Raw genomic sequence first — 22,013 nt, 5'->3', positions numbered from 1 at the left:
AGTGCCCTAACTGGTTGACTACACTTCTTTCTAGAGGAGATGGAAATAGGTTCAAGACATACTCACTCACTGAATAAATGAAGAGGGAGAACCCTACCGCGAACCAAATTTACCTCCCGACATCGGAGAACGTGACGCGCTCACCGGTCAACCAATTCGCAATACCGTCTTCACACTCTTTGCCCGAATATTCCGTCTCGAAGAACGCATTCATAGAATTATGTTGGTGATTCAGCCTCTACTCTCAACTACTAATCAAGTAGGATTAGTGGAAGAAGTTAGAGAGCTTCGTGCTAGGTTTGAAGAAAGAGTGGAGTTTCTGGAGAGTACAGTACGCAATTTGGAAGATAGACTTATATCTACAGCAACAACACAAGTACCAGCAGCATCACTGGCATCAACAGAACCACCATCATCAACATCAACAGTACCATTACCACCATTAACAACATCCACATCCGCACCGCAAGCCTCAACTTCACAATCTGTCCCACAAGCATCAACGTCATACGCCCTGTAGACATCAAGGAATACCAACAACAATAACCGATAAAGTATTGATTCATAACTTTATCGGAGAGACATTCTACGATGATTATGTAATTTCTAAAGTTTAGAGATTATCTATTCTAGCCTTAACCGTAAATCAGATAGAGTAGAAACCCTGACCGGAATAGTGCGTGAGTTGCAAACAACACATGTTACACAAGCATTAACAGCAGTACCGTCAGCATCATCAGCACTAACAGTACCATCAGCACCACCAGTACTAGCAGTACCTTCGGCATCACAAAAAGTATCACATGCATCAGCAACGCTTGCAGCACCACAAACTCTGTAAACTCTATAACCATCACAGATAATGACACCACTTTCATCAACGGATACATTATGAGTTATGAAGTATTAACTCATTTCCACTAAAGGATTTATATGTATATCTTATATATATATAAATTTTGAAATTATAATAAATCTTTCAGTACTAAGCTATTACGTGTGAATCTTAACTACTCGGTTAATTCATATTACTAATATGCTATGATGTACATCCTTCTTCAGTGACTTAACCATCGTTAACTACAATCTCTGTTTCAACTCAATGAATTCTAATTCATAATAAACCAAGTGTATTATTCAAATACATGTTTGATTGTACACTTTCATTTTCGATATATTCGAAATATTCCGGAAAAACATCATTCGTATCTTGCGAAGTTCACAAGAATCCTACGAACACCAATATCATTCATCCACAAATAACGAAGTATTGATTCCTAATTTCATTTACGTTGAAGAAATAATCCACAAAGATTACGTAATTTCTAAAGTTTTAGGGATTACTCACTCTAGCTCCAACCGTAAATCAAATGAGTTTAATAGTATATTAACTCATTAAATCTGTATTACATCTGAAGAAAATATATATACATATATTTTCATAAAGACTGTAATAAAATTCATTTGTACAAAAATATTACTTGTGAATTTTTTTAACGGGTAGGTAATACCCGAGAGATATATACATTCACAATTAATATGTTACATTCTTCGATTTTGATTCAGCAAATCATCAACTCTACTCACTACTTTCACAATAATATACATTCTTTGATAGAAATCAAAACAACCATACTCATTTAAAACCAATTACATATTCTGATTTTGAAATCTCAGAATTCAATACGAGATATAACTGGTATTATCACTCTTAGATTCCTACATTTTTCAAAGCTATACTTTGACTTCGAACCAGTGCTAGAACATCATTTCTATTCATAGAACCCAGAAAAATATTTGTATCATTTAAAATCCAAGAACATCATATGTATATTAATGATTACAATCTGTGTTCAAACCCCTCGAAATTCCTGAAGACACTTCAAATAATGAACAGTCGAGATGATGATCCAACCACATGTTACCCACAGTCATGCACCCGAAAAACTCTCGAAACCAAAGTCATAGTTTAACACGTACCCGCGTCAGATCCTTTGACATTTATTAGCAAAAATAACTTTATGATTCCTTTTCAAAGTATCAAATTCTGTCACAGCTCCAACAAGTCAATTTCGATCTTTCATTCGGAGTAGCCTTATTATAACCCTGATATATACGATTACCCTTTTGTTATCGAAGAACATTTTATATTCCACCACATTATCAGCAGATGTACCAGCAACTTCGGCTTTAGTCTCTCTGAAAAATATCTATATTATTCATGAAAACCCATCATCTACTCATCTGCATCCTGTAACAATAATTTCCATACCAACTGTCGGAAATCATCAATCATTATTTTCGAATTTCGCAGAAATTCTACGCCAACAGTTATATATATACATATAACGTCTATCTCCTAGACTTATATACTGCGAATGTGAAGTTTCTGAAAAACACCCTAAACTGTGAATTAGTTCTCTGAGTTTTTGGAAAAACGCTGATGAAGCAGCAAAAATTGTAAACGATCTTAACAGTCGAAAGTTTGATGATAAAAAATAGTGGGTTGGCAAAGCTCAGAAAAAGAGAAGGTTTGGTACTGGAAAACGGATTGAGCAAAATATGAAGGAGGTTGTGGACAAATCACAAAGACTAAACCTGCCTTCAAAGAATCCAAATGATTCAGTGTCTGCTGAAGTTATTATCGAATACCTTGCTCCTGACTCTAAATCTTTAAGGACAAATCCTCATCATCATCCATCGATGTTAGAAATTCCAAGATATCATTGTATCTTTCATTATAAATATCCTCGATATTTCTGAAGATATCTTCATAACTATTCTCATCTGAAATCAATTATCTATTCGTGCTATTTGTATTACAACATAAGGAAAACTATCTTAGCTTCTAAATTCTGAAAAATTCAAACTTAAAATATGAATGTTATTGAAGTAATGTTGGGAACTGAAGCATGAGTTAGTATAATATAATGACACTTGATCAACGTGATTATATTACAGTAAGTCATGCTGAGTTTCTAAATGGAACATGATGATTCACAGACCATAACATCATCATGTGCCATGTTACATAACTCTTTCATTCTATTTAACCTCTAAAATATCAAGAAAATATTTTCTTGATGATTCGGTCTTTTCCGGGATATTCTGGTAATTTGACAAATCAAGATCGTGCCATTACAATTCCCTTCTTAGAACATTAACTATGTTCATTTCAAAATCCATACCTATAAATTCTGGACCATTAATCACTTGACTTGAAGTCGGGAAGAGGAGACAAAAGTATGTAACTCTTGAATATAAAAGAAAATATAAAGCTCGACAACAACACATAAATTACAAATCGTGCATATCAATACGTATTGTCATGTAAAGGCACGGGAGAATTAAAATTACTATAACCCCAAGGTAATAGTAAAAATAAATAAAATCCTCCGGTGGTAGATGAAAAAGAAGAATGACAGATATGAAAGTTAGGAGTATATCAAGAATCAGTACTGGATGGAGCATATTAACGAATGCTTAAAAATATGAATTGAGGAAGAAAGAATAGAAGGTATGAGTTGTAAGGAAACGAAGGGGGTGAATTTATAGTAAAATATCCGACAGAGCAATCAAAACAGATGATCGCATTTAAAGCGGATCCTAATTCCCTTGATTATCGAAGAATCAAATCTTATTACGAAGATTTTCTCCAAATCTCCTGAACATGGAAATCAATCCTATCTACGTCAAAAGATATGACGAATCTACACCTACTCATTTCATCTTTTTGTGATAATTTCATTTATACTCTTCGCGTAATCAAATTGTTTTATCCATATTACTCAATGATGATAAAACTCTATTTATTGACTCATATTTGTCATGAAAACATTTTTATTGTTATCCTTGACGACCTCGATAAAATTTCGGGGATGAAATTTCTTTAACGGGTAGGTACTGTGACAACCCGAAAATTTCCGACCAAATTTAAACTTTAATCTTTATATTATTTCGACATGATAAGCAAAGTTTGTTAAGTTGAATTTCAAAGATTTTAAACTGTGTTCATACACTAATTTAACCTCGACTAAACCCCGACGATTCACGAACTATTATATAACTAGTTATGAATATATATATATATATATATATATATATATATATATATATATATATATATATATATATATATATATATATATATATATATATTATAACTTGAAAACGTTAATAATGTATTAGATGTATAATACTTTTCATGAACGTATTCATTTCAATATATTTATCGATGGAATTAAAAGATAATATCAAGTGATTGCTTTATCAGATATATTAAGATATGATTACGGGTCTCTGTTTTGAGGTCCACTGTGATTTAAGAAATCTGTCCTTTTTATCATTATTCAAAAAATGGTAAAGTGATTTACAAGTAAGAACAAAAGTGTCACTTAGCGAGAGTTAGACAAAAGTTAGTAGGAAATTGAATTTTATAATATTCAATTGATCTATTTTCAAACGTGCGGAAACGTTTTTTCAATTATTTAAAATGTTTTGTTTAAATAGCATAATTTGAATATATATGCTAATTATTAGAATTAGGTATATAAATAACTCGCGACGTGTATTTAAAATGTATTTATGAATATTGAATATATATGATTTCAAAATGATAGTAACCCTAGTTTATTTGATTCAATTAGTATTTAGATATATTAATTAGAACGTTTGAGAAGTTAAAATAAATGTTGTCGCATAAATGAATTAAGTTAAAGGGTAAACGTTACGTGTTATAATAGTTTCTAAATGATTTTAAAATAAACTTCGAAATATGATTAACCCTTGGAAAAACTAAATATTATATTATATTTCATTTACATATTATACGTACAAATTTATATTTCTAAATGAAAATATATATATTTTACAATTTGATAAAATATAATATTAATTTAGTTATAAGACGTGTCGATTTAAAATAATACTTTTATATATATTAGTAAATAACGAGACATTGATTTATTAAAGCAAATGACCATAACACTCAAACGTACAAGTTATAGTTTGAGTGATATAGTTTTTCGATGTCTTAAGCCTAATTAATTATAAAGGTACTTGTCGCGTAACGAGGAGTGCTAGTTTTCCAAGCGTACAAAAGAATGTTAGAATAACCAGAACCGGGACATAAGTTGAGCGTAAATGTACAAGGCATCGGAACTAAATTTACAAGTTAACTATGCATGTAAATATAATATAATATATAATTAATTATATAAATTAAATATATTATATATAATATAACAAACGCCAGCAGCCCACGAGGTTAATTGAATCTGAGCCAATCCAGCTGGCCATGCGATTGCATGGCCATTACAGACAGAAACCATGCAATCGCATGGTGTCTGAAGTCTGGCCACATATATAAATTTGACATTCTGGCTCAAGAGCACACACACATACACTGATATAATTACTCCCTCTGTTATTCATATTTATATTATATATTATTTATATTATTATTATTAAAGATTAATAATATTAATTAATATTAGTAGTATTATTATTATTATTAGTATTATTTGCATAAAATACTACGACGGAGTGATGCTCGAGTAATCTAAATGGGTTTTCAAAACTGGTTTCGAGTGGGATAGAGCTAAGGAAATTATGGGTTATAGCTATGGAGGTTATGGGTAATGTTCGGGGGTATGCTCGTGAGGTCAATATAGTGTTTATCATCTCCGTCGCGTTTACGTACTTGCCTGCAATATTGAATCTCAATATTGATATGTGAGCACTCGTAACTTAACTTTTATATATCAATAGTGTATCCCTGACTAGTGCTCGAGTATATAGGATTATGCATGCTTGTATGCTTAATATTGTCGTTAGATAGTTTATGATGAATCACAAATTTGATACATATGAGACTGAGATAAGGTATATGATATGCATGTCGTTGGAAAGCTGACGAAAAATTAATAACTTTTCATTTAGAAAGCGTATGATTTCGATTAACGGATTAAAAGATATCGTCAATTGAATTATCTATAATTTTAAGTATTATTGTTAAAATGATTATTATTATTATTATCATTATAGTTATCGTTATCATTATCGTTATCGTTATCGTTATCGTTATTGTCGTTATTATCGTCATTATTATTATTATTATCTAATAATCAATATTATTATTATTATTATTATTATTATTATTATTATTATTATTATTATTATTATATTATTGTTATTATTATTGTTATTATTATTATTATTATTAAAATAATTAATATTTTTATTAAAACTATCATTTTATTATTTTTATCATTATTATTATTAAAAGTATCATTAATATTAAAACTATCATTTTTATTAAAATTATGATTTTAATAGAAATATCATTATTATTATCATTTTAGCATTATTATTAAAAATTATCATTTTGAATAGAATTATTATTTTTATAAAATATTATTATTATTATTATAGTTAATAATAAAAAATATCGTTATTATTAAAATTATCATGATTAGAATAATCATTTTATTATAATTAATGTCATCATTATTAAATTTAAATGTTATTATTATTATTAGTAGAATAATAATAGTTATTATTATTATTACAAAATAATACAACTTTTACTCATTATTATTATTATATATTATTTTTATCGAATAAATATGAGATACAAAGATATTTTTACCGCACGTAACATAATTACATTAATAATACATACCACTATATTTTTATGATATTAAGTGAACTTAATAAATTTTATTACTTGAGATATATAAAAAATATATATATATATATATATAAATTTTTATCATATATAAATTTTATTAATAAATGACTTTTATTAATTACTCTAATAAATTTTGATAAATATATGTAAATACATATAACGACTATATTTAAATTATATAATAAACATGTATAGATTTTGAAAGCCATTTTGGGTCAAGTTGACTTTTGTTAACTTTTACATGATAATCTCGAGCATTAGGATTGTGATACACTATGACTCTGTGATAACCCAGAAATTTCCGACCAAATTTAAACTTTAATCTTTATATATTCCCGACACGATAAGCAAAGTTTGTAAGTTGAATCTCAAGAATTTTAAACTATGTTCATACAATCATTTAACCTCGACCAAATTCCCATGATTCACGAACCATTAAATGAACGTAAATGATTATATATGAATATGTGTATATATTATAACTTGAATACGTTAACGAAGTATTAAGTATAAATACTTTACATAATGATATTTGGTTCCATATGTTTATTGATGAAATTTCATAATAATCAATCGTTGTAGTTTTCAAAAACACTTTTTGATATAATAGAACTTGTCTATCTAAACTGCCTTTGATTAAATAAATGTAAGTTGAAATATTGGTTGTAACGTATATTTAAAACGTGTTCATTAAATATATATGTTTTCAAATTAAGTACACAGTGGTAACACTTACCTAGTGACGCAATTGATATTTAAAATGATTAGTACATAAATTAATTGTATCTACTTAAATTCTTAAAATGAAAACGTTATGCGTTAATTTTTTTTTTCTAAACGAAATAAAAATAAACTTTGAAAAGTAAATAGTTATGAAACACTAAATGTTATATTTTTAAATAAAGATTTTGAATACAAACTTATATTTCTGAATATGTATATATATATATATATATATATATATATATATATATATATATATATATATATATATATATATATATATATATATATATATATATATATATATATATATATATATATATATATATATTTTAACTTAGTCATAAAACGTTCTGATTTAAAATAAAATATTTTGACAAACAACGAGCCAATGATTTATAGAAGCAAATTACCACAACACTCAATTTTATAAGATTACATTTTCATAAGGTAATTTATTGTTAAAGAAAGTCAAATTATTAATAAGGGTACGCGTCGCGTAATGTAAAAGGCTAGTTTTCTAAACGTACGAAAGTGCGCTCGAAAAACCGAAAGTGGTACATGAGTCGTGAGACCACGTCCGTGTCATTTTAGTAAAAATTACATTTTTACCATGAACGTAAATATAATATAATATATAAGTAATTATATAAATTAAATATAATATAAATATAATAATAATATAAAGGTGTCGGCAGAGTGAATTTGTGCATGTGAACTGGTTTTACCTATCATGCGATCGCATGATCTATACTTAGAGACTCCATGCGATCGCATGGAGCCTGTGAACTGGCCCAGTCTATAAAGCTCGCACGTATTCATTTTTCTGATTCATTTTCTCTTCTATCTCTCTCGTATCCTCTCTATATTTATATATTATTATTATTATTATTATTATTATTATTATTATTATTATTATTATTATTATTATTATTATTATTATTATTATTATTATTATTATTATTAAGATTATTAATCTTATTATTATTAGTATTAGTATTATGAGGATATATAATACTAATATTACACATAAAATACTACGACAAGGGGTACGCATGAGCTATTGAACATGGGTTTTATGAGTAGGATAGGGCTAAGGAAATTATGGGTTATAGCTATGGAGGTGATGGATATGGTTCATGGGTATGCTCGTGAGGTTAATCTAGTATTTATCGTCTCCGTTGCATCTACGTACCTTCCTGCAATATTGAATCTCAATATTGATACCTGAGTACTCGTAAATAAATTTTTACATATTAATAGTGTATCCCTTACTAGTGCTCGAGTATATAGGATTATGCATGCTTGTACTTTTGATATTTCCCTTAGATAGGTTATGTTGAATCTTGAATTAGTTACCTATGCGATTGAAATAAGGTATAAGATATGCATGTCATTGGAAAGCTAACGAAAAATTAAGAACTTTTCATTTATATATCGAATGGTTTCGATGAACGGATTAGAAGTTATAGTCAATTAAATTTTTGTATTTTTATTAAAAATGATTATTATTATCGTCGTTATTATCGTCGTTATAGTTTTATCTTATTATTATTATTATTATTATTATTATTATTATTATTATTATTATTATTATTATTATTATTATTATTATTATTATCTTTATCAATAAAAGGATTTATCATTAAAAATTGTTATTTTTTATTATTATTACTATCGTTATTATCGTTAAAGTTATAATTAGTATTATTATTATTATCTAATTATTATTATTATTATTATTATTATTATTATTATTATTTATATTATTATTATTATTATCATTATTATTATTATTATTATTATCATTATTAATATATATATCATTATTTAGAAATGGTTATTGTTATTATTATTATTATTATTATTATTATTATTATTATTATTATTATTATTATTATTATTATTATTAGTATATTATCATTAAAATAATTATTAGTATTATCGTTAACAATGTCATAGTAATTATCATTATTAGTATTATTGTAATTAAAACTAATATTAGTAACACCTAATTATTTTGATTACTATTATTATCATTATTATGCACACGATATAAAAGATGATTAAAAACTATTAAACTAAACGATTAGGAAATAATGAGTATGAGTATCATGATGAAATTAAAATATTTTTAAGATATTGATTTAAGAGAAAAATATCGTTTCCATTGTTTTTATCACTATTATTATTATTAAAAGTATCACTTATATTAAAACAATCTTTTTTATTAAAAATTATCATTTTCAATAGAAATATCATTGTTATTATAAAATACCATTTTTATTATCATTTTAGTATAATTATTATTAAAAATTATCATTGTGAATAGAATTATTATTTTTTTATATATAAAACGTTATTATTATTAAAGTTAATATTAACAAGTATCGTTATTATTAAAAATTATTATGATTAGAATTATCATTTAATTAAAGTTGATATCATCACTTATAAAAATAAATATTGTTATTATTATTATTAGTAGAATAATAATTATTATTATTATTACAAAATAATACAACTTTTACTTATTATTATTATTATCAATATTATTTTATCAAATAAATATGTGATACAAAGATATTTTTACCACACGTAATATAATTACATTAATATTACATATCACTATATTTTTATGATATTAAGTGAACTTTATAAATTTTATTATTTAAGATATACAAAATTATATTTTATTCATATATAAATTTTAAATATAAATTTTTATTAACAAATGACTTTTATTAATTACTCTAATAAAATTTGATAGATATATCTAAATATATAAAACGACTATATTTAAGTTATATAATAATCATGTATAGATTTTGAAAGTCATTTTGGGTCAAGTTGACTTTTGTTGACTTTTGCATATCAGTCTCGAGCATTAGGATTGTGATACACTACGACTTGACTTAAATTGTTAGACAGATATTGACCAGCATATAAATATATATACTTAATATAGGTTCGTGAATCCGAGGCCAACCTTACAATTGTTCAGTGCCATCATATGCGTAATTACTACGAAATACAGTATGGTGAGTTTCATTACTCCCTTTTTAAATGCTTTTGCAATATATATTTTTGGGACTGAGAATACATGCGCTGTTTTTATAAATATTTTACGAAATAGACACAAGTAATCGAAACTACATTATATGGTTGAATGATCGAAGCCGAATATGCCCCTTTTGCTTGGTAACCTAAGAATTAGTAAACCGATCTACTAATTGACGCGAATCCTAAAGATAGATCTATTGGGCCTAACGAACCCCATCCAAAGTACCGGATGCTTTAGTACTTCGATGTTGTTTTATATCATGTCCGAAGGATTTCCTGGAATGATAGGGGATATTCTTATATGCAACTTGTTAATGTCGATTACCAGGTGTTCACCATATGAATGATTTTTGTCTATATGCATGGGACGTATATTTATGAGAACTGGAAATGAAATTCTTGTGGTCTATTAAAATGATGAAAATGATCGATTATGATAAACTAATGAACTCACCAACCTTTTGGTTGACACTTTAAAGCATGTTTATTCTCAGGTATTAAAGAAATCTTCCGCTGTGCATTTGCTCATTTTAAAGATATTACTTGGAGTCTTTCGGGGCATATTTCGAAGAACGTTGCATTCGAGTCATTGAATTCATCAAAGATTATTATTAAGTCAATTTATAGTTGGATAATGGATATTAAGAAATGGTATGCATGTCTGTCAATTTTCGATGTAAAGAAAGTTGTCTTTTAAAAACGAATGCAATGTTAGTAAAATGTATCATATAGAGGTCAAATACCTCGCGATGTAATCAAATATTGTGAATCGTTTATAATGTATATGAACGGGTCCTTTCAGACTCGACCTTAATTGTTAGACAGATATTGATCATTATATATATATATATATATATATATATATATATATATATATATATATATATATATATATATATATATATATATATATATATATAGGTTCGTGAATTCGAGGCCAACCCTGCACTTGTTCAGTGCCGTCATATGCATTATTGCTACGAAATACAGTATTGTGAGTTTCATTACTCCCTTTTTATATATATTTTTTGGACTGAGAATACATGCGCTGCTTTTATAACTGTTTTACGAAATAGACACAAGTACTTGAAACTACATTCTATGGTTGAATTATTATACTGGATATCACCCTTTTAGCTTGGTAGCCTAAGAATTTGGGAACAGACCCCCAAATTGACGCGAATCCTGAAGATAGATCTATGGACTTTGACACGTCCCATCCGGGGTACGGATGCTTTAGTACTTCGATTTTATATACAGATGAGTGTACCTGTATATTGGGGATATTCTAGATGTATTTGTTAATGTCGGTTACTAGGTATTCACCATATGAATGATTTTTAATTCGCAGGTTATGCGTACTATTTTGTACTCGGGTTACGTGTACAATTATATATCTGAAATCTTGTGGTCTATTAAAATGATGGAAATGAATGTTTATGATAAACTAATAAACTCACCAACCTTTTGGATGACACTTGAAAGCATGTTTATTCTCAAGTTTGAAAGAAATCTTCCGTTGTGCAGTTGCTCATTTAGAGATATTACTTGAAGTCATTCATGACATATTTCAAAAGACATTGCATTCAAGTCATTGAGTTCAATAAAGATTATTATTAAGAAGATAATAGATTAAGTCATTTATAGATTGGATATATTATGAAAGGGTATGCATGCCTGTCAACTTTCAATGAAATGAAAGTTTGTCTTTTAAAAATGAATGCAATGTTTGTAAAATGTATCATTTAGAGGTTAATACCTCACGATGTAACCATATGTTATTGTATTCGTCCTTATGGATTAGGACGGGTCATTTCAATAAGTAGTTGTCGGGACCAAGACATAGTCAAGTATTCCACCCACACTTTCGCCGGTATCGCTCTCACATGGTGGAACACGTATGTGCAATCGGTGGGTACCAATGAAGCCCACACACTCTCTTGGGCCGATTTAAGGGAAAAGATGATCACCGAATACTTCCCACGTGAAGAGACTCGAAGGCTCGAAAATGAGCTAAGAAGTTTAAAAGCGGTCCGAAATGACCTTAACGCTTATAATCAACGGTTTGCCGGGCTAGCCTTAATGTGTCCAAACCTCGTGACTCCCGAGTCCCTAAGAGTTGAACTTTACATGGATGGCCTCCCTAAGAGTATTAAACACGGGGTAATGTCATCCAAACCCGCTAACCTACAAGAGGCTTTGAAGATGGCCCGCCAATTGATAGAAACGGTGGATGAAATTGATGTGCCGGCACTAAAGGCCGAGGATAAATCAGGTGGCAACAAAAGAAAATGGGAAGCCTCTCAATCAAGCAACTACAACAACAACAACTTCACCAAGAAGTCTTTCACCTCCGACGGCAAGAAAGGTTATGCTGGAAATCTACCTTTTTGCAACAAGTGCCACAAACATCATTTTGGTGAATGTGGCAAGCCATTTTGCAACAAATGTCAAAGAAGTGGTCATGTGGCCAACGATTGTAGAAATACCGCTCATGTTACTCAAAAGGGACCCAATGCACCAAAATGAGTGTTTGTTATGAATGTGGACAACCAGGTCATTTTAAGAATGCATGCCCAAAGAAGAAAGCTAACCCCAATACACGCGGCCGAGCTTTCAACATTAACACCGAGGAGGCCCAAGATGACAATGAACTAGTCATGGGTACGTTTCTTCTCAACAACTCTTATGTTTTTTGCTTATTCGATTCGGGTGCCGATAAGAGTTTTGTATCCAAGACCTTGATTCATTCTTATTGCACTCCGCCACTCCTACTAGATACTACTTATACCATTGAAGTGGCCAACGGGAAACTATTGAGTGCCGACAAATTTTATCGGGGGTGTACGTTACACTTATTGGGTAAAGAGTTTGAAATTAACTTAATACCTATAGAACTAAGGAGCTTCGATGTAATAATTGGTATGGATTGGTTAGCCAAAACAAAAACTCACATCCTTTGTGATCTTAAAGCAATTCAAATTCCTATCAAGAATGGTGAACCCTTAATTGTCTATGGCAATAAGAGTTGCACCAGACTCAACCTCATCTCGTGCCTTAAAGTTGAAAAATACCTTCGTAAGGGTTGTTTTTGCGATCCTAGCCCACGTTAAGAAAATCAAGACCGAGGAGAAGCATATCAATGATGTGCCAATTGTTAGTGACTTTTCCGATGTATTACCCGAAGAATTGCCAGGTCTTCCACCTCATCGACCAGTTAAATTCCAAATCGATCTTATTCCGGGAGCCACACTCATAGCACGTGCACCGTATAGACTTGCTCCATCCGAAATGCAAGAATTACAAAGTCAAATTCAAGAACTACTTGACCGTGGTTTTATCCAACCTAGCCATTCACCATGGGGCGCTCTGATTTTATTCGTTAAGAAAAAAGATGGATCCCTACAAATGTGCATCGATTATCGTGAACTAAATAAATTGATGGTTAAGAACCGATATCCTCTTCCACGCATCGATGACCTCTTTGATCAACTACAAGGGTCTTGTGTATATTCAAAAATCGATCTCCGCTCCGGTTATCATCAACTAAGGGTTAAGGGGGAAGATGTCTCCAAAACCGCTCTCCGGACTCGTTATGGTAGTTATAAGTTTCTTGTAATGCCATTTGATTTAACTAATGCACCAGCGGTGTTCATGGATCTTATGAACCGCGTGTGCAAGCCGTATCTAGACAAATTCGTTATCGTATTCATAGATGATATCTTAATCTATTCAAAAAGCGAAGAAGAACACGAACAACACCTCTGACTCGTGCTTGAACTCTTGAGACAAGAACAACTTTATGCCAAATTCTCCAAGTGTGAATTTTGGTTAAAGGAAGTTCAATTTCTTGGTCATGTTGTAAGTGATCAAGGTATTAAAGTCGATCCCGCAAAAATCGAAGCCATTAGTAAATGGGAAACCCCTACTACTCCTACTTATATTCGTCAATTTTTAGGCCTCGCCGGTTATTATCGTAGATTCATCAAAGATTTCTCTTTGGTTGCTCGTCCTTTAACCGCGTTAACTCACAAAGGAAAGAAATTCATTTGGCTGGCCGAACAAGAGTCGGCGTTTCAAACCTTAAAGAAAAAGTTAACCACCGCTCCTATCTTACCTCTTCCTGAAGGCAATGATGATTTTATTATATATTGCGATGCCTCGAAACATAGTTTTGGGTGTGTATTGATGCAATGAAAGAAAGTCATTGCTTATGCCTCTTGACAATTGAAAATTCACAAACGAAACTGCACGACACACAATCTCGAACTTGGAGCCATTGTCTTTGCACTCAAAATGTGGAGGCACTATCTTTACGGAACCAAAAGTACCATCTTCACCGATCACAAAATCCTCCAACATATTTTCGATCAAAAACAACTAAATATGAGACAACGACGGTGGATCGAAACATTGAACGATTACGATTGTGAACTTCATTACCATCCCGGGAAGGCAAATGTAGTAGCCGATGCTTTGAGCCGAAAGGAAATAATGGAACCTCTTCGTGTCCGAGCCTTAAACATCACCATCCACACCAATCTCAATAGCCAAATCCGTGTAGCCCAAGAGGAAGCTCTCAAAGATGAAAATATTTCTCATGAACACTTGAACATTCTCGTCTCTCGATTCGAAGTTAAGGAGACCGGACTCCGAAATTTCGCCGGAAGAGTTTGGGTGCCTAGTTATGAAGATTTAAGAAGCCTTATCCTAGACGAAGCCCATAAATTAAGGTATTCGATTCATCCCGGTGCCAGTAAGATGTACCACGATCTCAAGGAACAATATTAGTGGCCGAACATTAAAAAGGACGTTGCTACATATGTTGGAAAGTGTTTAACTTGTTCCAAGGTTAATGCCGAACATCAAACGCCATCCGGGTTACTTCAACAACCCGAAATCCCGTAATGGAAGTGGGAAAGAATAATGATGGACTTTATAATGAAACTACCAAAAACGGTGGGTGGTTATTATACCATTTGGGTTATTGTCGACCGTCTCACCAAATTCGCTCACTTCTTAGCCATGAAAGAAACAGACAAGATGGACAAACTTGCATAACTTTACATAAAGGAGATTGTATCCCGTCACGGTGTACCCTTATCGATTATTTCTGACCGAGATGCCCGTTTCGCTTCTAGATTTTGGGGTGCTTTACGAGAAGCTTTGGGAACACATTTAGACATGAGTACCGCATACCATCCGCAAACCGACGGACAAAGTGAACGCACGATTCAAACCTTGGAAGACATGTTACGAGCTTATGTTATTGAATTTGGAAAAGCTTGGGAAAAGCACTTGCCTCTAGCCGAATTCTCTTACAACAATAATTATCACTCGAGTATTAACGTCGCACCTTTCGAAGCTTTATATGGCCGTAAATGTCATTCTTCTATTTGTTGGGCCGAAGTAGGTGACAGGCAAATCACCGGACCCGAACTCATCCATGAAACAACCGAGAAGATCGTTCAAATCCGAGAAAGGCTCAAGACGGCCCGTGGTCGTCAAAAGAGCTATGCCGACGTTAGACGTAAAGATCTCAAATTCCAAGTGGGTGACCGCGTAATGTTAAAATTCGTACCTTGGAAAGGTGAAATCCGTTTCGGGAAACATGGAAAGCTAAATCCGTGATATATTGGTCCTTTTGAAATCTTGGAGCGTATTGGACCCGTTGCTTACCGTTTAGATCTTCCGACGCAATTGAGCTCCATTCATCCTACTTTCCATGTATCAAACTTGAAGAAGTGCCTTGCTGAACCCGAACTCGTCATCCCTCTCGGGGAGCTTACCATTGATGACAAACTTCATTTCGTAGAAGAACAGGTTGAAATTGTGGGCCACTCTGTCAAGACGCTAAAACAGAGTAAAATCCCGATTGTCAAAGTTCGTTGGAATGCCAAAAGAGGACCCGAGTTTACCTGGGAAAGACAAGATCAAATGCAAAGGAAGTACCCTCACTTATTCGTAGAATTGGCAACGCAAGATCCCAAGGAAGAAACAACGACCGTTACGTCTACTTAAATTTCGGGACAAAATTTCTTTTAAGGAGTAGGTAATGTAATAACTCGCCTTTTTCCATTTACTTTTCTGCTTATTTATTTTAAAGCCCGTTATTAAATTATGAAATCATCCGTTAATTTGCGTTTTTAAAATAAATCGTATTGTTAATTCACGCACCCGCTTTTAAACTCGAGGGACTAAAATTGCTAAGGGACCAAAGTTTTGACTAGGTCAAATGGTCAAACTCCTCTCCTCCATTCATTTCCACCTCCCTTTTTCTTTTACTACTTCCATTTTCTTTCAATTCATCTTCTTCATTAAATCATCATCTAAATTCCATCTAACAAGCTTACAACAAAACTAGTTACATATTTGGAATCCTCTCTTCATCCTCTACAACTTGATACCAACTTCATCTCTTTTGGGTAACTTTTTAAAAACTTTAGATTTCTTGTTCTTAGTGTTCTTGACTTATAAAAGTGTTAATTAGTGTCTATGGCTCAAGTCTAACATGAATATGTGATTTGTTTGCTCTTTCTTGTCATTTTGGTGTAACTAGCTTGAACTTGAAAAATGATTAGTTTAATCTTGAGTTTTGGTTGATTAAATGTTGTTAGATATTAAAGTTCATGTATTAAATGTGTTACTAGCATCATTAGCTTCAATTTGATATGTAGGTTGACTTAGAAAGACTCCATTAACATGATTGTTGAGTTTATGATTTTTGGTTAGGGTTTGGTAGGCTTAAGTGTGAATTTTGATAAATTAAATGCTTTGCAATGTTGTTGGTAAGTGTTTAGTAGTATTGTATACATAATTACCTACGAAACGGCGTATTATATGTGTGTGTTAAGTTCTCAAATCATCATTTGCATTTATGAGCTTGAAACATTAAATAATGAGCATTAAATGATCATTCGACGAGGATTCGATTATTGTAAATGTTGGATTTGGTTGATGATACATGTTTAGTTATATTCCTTGTTAAAAGAGCTTTCCAACGATATAGAATATGTGTTTTACATGTTTCTTGATCATTAAATGTGGTGGTTTGTGTTTTTGATTCGTGCATAAAAGTGCTGAAAATTTCCAGATTTTCTGAACTGGGGGCCTTGAGCGCCGCTCACCATAAACTTGGAGCGCCGCTCCGATTCTTGCTGACCAAAATTTCATCATTTAATGTTCCCGACGACTCGCAACTCCGATTAACATGCAACTTGTTCCAACATGCTTATATATGACTACGTTTTTATGTACAATAGTCGGAAACCCGACCCGACCCCGTTGACCTTGACTATGACCAAGTTTGACTTTTAGTCAAACCTAACCAAATACTTATGCAATCGTTCTAATCTTCTTTTATACTTATATCTTGCATGAAACTTGACAATTTGACTCACATGCTATAATAATCGAGTCGTAATGAGCCATAGGACTAATTGAACAACTTTGGTCGATCGTATTTTACCGGTATTGATACAACCTACTTGTTTAGGTCAAGACTAGCATTCATTCTTGCACACGTTTACTTTGTGAAGTACCTTTATACTCGTGCGCTCAAGGTCAGATCATAGTCCCATTTTTACTCTTTTATACTTATACTTGGGATAAGAAAACATAAATGTTTCGTTTTACAAAGTGAACACAAGTACAAAAATAAACATTCTGCGTACGAGTTAGAACAAAAAGCCTCAATTCACTCATCATTAGTTACACTTGCAGGGTGTAAGCGAGAACTTATGTTGTATGGATCCATACGGGTTTGACAAACCCTCATTCGGACGGTTCGCTACCGTTAGCGGATGAAATATATTTTCGGGTATAGTGTAGGTTCTAACACTATGATAATGGGGTTCGTATACAATTAAGTCTTGATAATTGGGTACTCGTGATACAAACAACAACTTTTAGAATGGTTTACTATTATTTCAACGTTATAAATCTTTTGTTTCAACATTACATACTTACTAAACCTATGATTTCACCAACGTTTTCATTTATAGATTTTCTATGTTTTTTTCAGGTCCTTGAATGCTAAGTGATACATGCTTCCGCACACTATTTTGATACTTGCTTGGATGTCGAGTATACATGCATACATGGAGCATCTTTTGACTTTACTTAAATTGTGTCGCATAGGTTTCATTTGTACTTAAACGTTGTAACTTAACTTGTCGAACTACTTTTCTAAACTTTGAAACATCCTTACATTTGAAATGAATGCGACATATTTTAGTCAAACTTTGTTTTAAAGACTTATGACCACGTTACGGGACCTAAGTTGACGGCACCGTCAATGACGATTTTGTCGGGTCGTCACAAGCACTTCCTTCCCAAAACTAAACTCAGGACTAAACGCTCCCAACCGTGAAATTCATTCTTTTATATTTTTAATTTACTTTTTAATTTTTTAATAATATCAAATAATTACAATTATTTAAACAAAACTAAACTTTTATTAAAATTTAAAAACATTACAATAATTAAAATTAAAAGTACATTAAATTAAAACATACAATTAAATAAATAAAATTACATTAAAATTTAAATAATAAAAACATTACAATAATTAAAATTAAAAGTACTATTCTTCGTCACATTCTTCGTCGTCATCTTCTTGTTCTTGATCTTCTTCATCTTCATCATCGGGAATGTGTGAAGGTCCTGCTTCATCTTGATTGTTTGGATTTATTGTCAGATCATGTCGAATGCGATAATTAGATGGAAGGCTATATACGTGTTCCACAAGCATATCTCGTAGTAGTCGATGAATTCCCACATCTCTTAGTTCCGCGTCCACCCGTATATTCACATCAACCCTTTATTGGAATGTTCCCTGTGCACGCCGAACCGGACGATGATTTTCCTATAGTCCACAAAATGCACGGTCGTTGTCCTCGATTATCATATTATTTAATATCACACATGTTAACATTATTCTTCTAGTTTTGCGGATATAATACGGTCTTGTCGGATGTTGAACAATGATCCATCGGCCTTGTAGTATTTCAAATGCTCGTTCAATATCTTTTCCTACAGATTCTTGATACCTTTTGAATTTTGATTGTTTCGGGTCTATCGGTTTTTTGAACGACTTAACTAAGGTTGACCATTCCGGATAGATTCCATCGGACAAATAATAACCCTTCCGTTAACCGTAAACGTACATGGTGGAGCTTCACCGACTAATAAGTCGCTAAACAAATCAGATTGATTAAGTACGTTGATATAATTATTTGATCCCGCAGTTTCAAAATAAGCGTGCCAAAACCATTCATCATACGATGTTACCACTTTAAGCATAATTGTCGGGTATCCATGGTCACCTCGTGTATAATGACCCTTCCAAAGTACCAGACAATTTCTCCATCCCCAATGCATACAATCGAGACTTCGTAACATCCCCGGAAAACCATGTATTTGAGCATGTTTAGCAGTCAAATGTTTGTGCAGTTGATTTTCTCAAATATTCGTTTGCGTACAAGTGAAAGACACATTTGTAAAAATTGTTTAAACAATCATATGAGGTTTGTTCACCCATATGAAAATACTCATCAAAAAGATCGTTCGAAGTAGCATAAGCTCGTTGACGTATGGCGGCTGTTAGTTTTTGACCAATGTTAAAACCAAGTAATCCGGTAGTATCACGTCTTTGAATAAAATAAGTAAAATACGAAGGAATAGGGCTTTGAAAAAAGTTCAAAATACCTTGACATATGCGAAGAAATAAAGGTTTGCGCATTCAATAACGTTTACAGAAATAATCCCCTGGAAATGTGGGATTGTAGAACAAATAATCATTCCATAAAGCTCTTGCGCGGCCTTCACGATCTCTATATAGATATCTTCTAGGTGATATTGGTACGGGTTTAACTTCTACATTATTGCTTAATTCATCTAACGCACCAAGTAATTCGAGTGCTTGATTATTAGTGATATTCGTGATCGTTAATACCACATTTAGATCGAAATCGAAATTTGTGTTATCGGGATTCATATTAATTTGGAAAAAAATGAATAGATTGAGATGATAATTTGATATTGTATTTTTATATGAAAAGATGACTTAACTAATGTTGATCATTCTGGATAGATTTCATCGGCCAAATAATAACCCTTCCGTTAACCGTAAACGTACATGGTGGAGCTTCACCGACTAATAAGTCGCTAAACAAATCAGATTGATTAAGTACGTTGATATAATTATTTGATCCCGCAGTTCCAAAATAAGCGTGCCAAAACCATTCATCATACGATGCTACCACTTCAAGCATAATTGTCGGGTATCCATGGTCACCTCGTGTATAATGACCCTTCCAACGTGCCGGACAATTTTTCCATCCCCAATGCATACAATCGAGACTTCCTAACATCCCCGAAAACCATGTATTTGAGCATGTTTAGCGATCAAATGTTTGTGCATTTGGTTTTCTCAAATATTCAATTGCGTACAAGTGAAAAACACATTTACAAAAATTGTTGAAACAATCATATGAGGTTTGTTCACCCATATCTCATCAAAAGTGAAACATCCCAACCCGTACTCCGTACGATAATTTTTTTTTTTATAATACACATTTACGCGCCAATTAAATATGTAAACCATTCCACATGCTTCATTAAAAACATAATACGAGTTTAATGTTTACAAAAAGGCACAAAGGCCATTAATGAATATGATGCAAGTTTGACCAACTACAAATGATAGTTTATAATCCAAATGACTCCTTGAGCATGGTTTGGGACTAAACTACCCAAAACGTAGGTCAACTTCCAAAAGCTTCGTCATAACATCAACAAGGACACCTAGTGCCCAATAACCCCCTTGCCCTTGTCCACACCTGCATCTAAAAAGATAAACAACAAGAGGGGTAAGCTAATGCTTAGTGAATGCAATAATTATACATACACATATATAATATATCTACTTGCAAACACTTACACAACACCGTACACAAGCTAGCAATTCGACAACCATGCAAAACATTATGCATATACCAATGACCGCAGTTCACATTGAGCTAGCAATAACAAAAGCATATAGTTCATATTTAAGTATGCTAATGCACAATTCATACAACCATGGTTAACCAATCGTAAAAGGAATGATACTCTAATTTCCCATTGGTGTTCATAACAACCGTTAGTGCACAACACATATATCACTAACCCTTGGACAACACATATCCGTTTATAAAATCGTTAGTGTACAACACATATAACACTAAATTGGACAACACATATCCACTCATAAATCATTAGTGTACAACACATATTACACTAAATTGGACAACATATATCCGTTCTTAAAACCGTTAGTGTACAACGCATATATCACTAACTTGGACAACACATATCCATTTCTACAAGTAAACACGTCATATACGTACATGTATACTTATTCCACTCACCTTGACACAAGGATGATGATTATGCACGTCCGAACTTCAAGGCAATGTACCTAATTCATTAAGTACACATTCAATACACCAACTTGTGGAATTAACCACATTACACTTACTTGAGCATTTAATGA

Source organism: Rutidosis leptorrhynchoides, chromosome 1 (genome assembly GCF_046630445.1).
Source record: "Rutidosis leptorrhynchoides isolate AG116_Rl617_1_P2 chromosome 1, CSIRO_AGI_Rlap_v1, whole genome shotgun sequence".
Taxonomy (NCBI): Eukaryota; Viridiplantae; Streptophyta; class Magnoliopsida; order Asterales; family Asteraceae; genus Rutidosis; species Rutidosis leptorrhynchoides.
Note: the sequence above shows the minus strand (reverse complement) of the source record.